The 2,179-nt window shown below is 30.5% G+C and overlaps 1 long non-coding RNA gene across 1 annotated transcript; it reads left to right on the forward strand.

Moving 5' to 3' along the window:
* Positions 1-520: 520 nt before the first annotated feature.
* On the forward strand, positions 521-1,936 carry LOC124370331. Its single transcript, XR_006923178.1, has 2 exons — positions 521-606; positions 1,564-1,936. It is a non-coding gene; the product is annotated as an uncharacterized LOC124370331 (long non-coding RNA).
* The last annotated feature ends 243 nt before the right edge of the window (positions 1,937-2,179 follow it).

Consider the following 2,179-nt stretch of genomic DNA (forward strand, 5'->3'; position numbering starts at 1 on the left):
GTGCGTGTAAAGTAAACAAGTGTAGTTTATGCAACGTGTGATACAGCCTTGAGGTTTCTTTATAAGCTGAGGAGGAAGTTTTACCCAACAGTGTTCTGTTCATGCTTTCCAAGACACTTCTAATATACAGGTATGTATTTCATACAATTACGTTCCATTTATTTTCTTTTCTACGTTTTTTTGAAAAATATGTTGTTTTTTCCAAAACTAACTATTGGTAAATTATTTACAAATTGTGTTAAACTAGTATTAATTTGGTTTTATTAAATAGATGAAAACAGTGCATTTTAAATTTTGTAATTTAAAAAATATTAAATTTCTTTTGTATTGATTATTAACGATTTTAATTTTGTGTTTTAGAAATGGATTCTGAAACAGTCGTTGACTTGACACAATCCGAAGAGCATTCTTCAATACTACGTAAGCTTCTAAGTACTCCTCCACCTCCACCACTTAAACAGCAACAGCAACAGCAACAGCAACAGAAACAGCAACAGAAACAGCAACAGCAACAGCAACAGCAACAGCAACAGAAACAGCAACAGAAACAGCAACAGCAACAGCAACAGCAGCTGACACAACAACCGTCTACTTCTTCATCTTTCGGTACGTCAGCAATGATGAGTTTCTTAACATTGACACAGATTATAGAAAATTTATGGATGATTGGGTTTCGAAGTTTGGATAGTTGGGAACAATTGGTTAGTCAACTGAAAAAATCAAAAGACATTTGCATGAACCCTATAGCAGTACAACTGCTATTTATTTTCCAAAACTTATGTGATTCTTTGACTAAATATTACCTAGTAGAAAATAATGACTTATCTGCAGATAAACAGGTTTTATTATTTATTAGAAGAGCACACGTATGACATGTTATTAAGTATTTTTGATGATGTATTAAAAAATGTTACTAATGTTTCATTTCCACTAAATATTGTACAAAAGATTCAGGATATCGGAAGAAGTAGATTAATAGAATTAGAAGGTAATACTGAACAAAAAGAGAGTAAAAAATTGAGAAAAGGAGTTAAAAGACCAAAAAGTGATTATTCGTCTGATTCAGATCAACTAAACTTTGATGATGACGATGATGAGGTTGACAAATTTGCTAAATTATTTAACCATAAAAATAATAAATCCTTATTCATATCACAACATTTACAGTACCAGTCTGGCGATCAAAAAAGAAAAATATCAACACCTGGCGAGACTGGTACTCATTTAATTAAAATTGAAATCACCGATGTTAAAGATTTGAAAAAATGTAAAAGTGAAAAACAATATTGGCAAAAAGTATCGAAAAAAAGGCTATTTTTTATTAGACGTTAAAAAAAATCCAGAAGACAAAAGAAAGTTTGAAGTAATTAACAATGTGTTAACGTCTGTTGGTCAAAAACATGTTAAAAATGGACAGTGTAAAACAAGAAACAGTTACATTTGATAAAAAAGACAAATCGTACTAAATGTTAAGTAGAGTTTGTTAAATATTTTTAGGCTTACTATGTCTTATTGATTTTACAATAATTTTCTATATTAATTAATTAGTTATTATTTTTTCAGCTAGTAACACTCTAAAATTTATTCGACTGTCGGAAAATGGATTTCCACCCGAACGTTGTTCACCATTAGCTGCGGGCTTTGATTTAAGAAGTGGAGAAAATGTAGTTATAAAAAAATGGGATCGTAAATTAGTAAAAACAAATATTGCGATAGTATTACCAGACGAGTGTTATGGTCGAATAGCGCCGAGATCAGGTCTATCTTTAAAAAACGGTATACATGTAGGTGCTGGAGTTATTGATCCAGATTATAGAGGAAACGTAGGAATAGTGCTGTTCAATTTATCAAACGATAATTTCAGTGTAGAAATTGGTGATAGAATAGCTCAATTAATTTGCGAGCGAATAGTTTGGCCTGATATTGAGGAGGTTACACAAAACAGTGTGTTAGAAAAAACTAGTAGAGATGAAAATGGTTTTGGATCAACAGGATTAAAATAATTATTTTTATTTTTTTTTCAGATCATAAATAATGGAATCTTTTTCTACCATTTAAAAAAAGAAAACATACTTTTGTTTCTGAACCAATGAACATTGATAATAATGAAGAAGAAGAGCTCATGGAATTAGAACAGGAAAATAATTATTCTCTATCACCATCTACATCATCATCATCA

Source organism: Homalodisca vitripennis, unplaced genomic scaffold, assembly GCF_021130785.1.
Source record: "Homalodisca vitripennis isolate AUS2020 unplaced genomic scaffold, UT_GWSS_2.1 ScUCBcl_96;HRSCAF=1096, whole genome shotgun sequence".
Lineage (NCBI taxonomy): Eukaryota > Metazoa > Arthropoda > Insecta > Hemiptera > Cicadellidae > Homalodisca > Homalodisca vitripennis.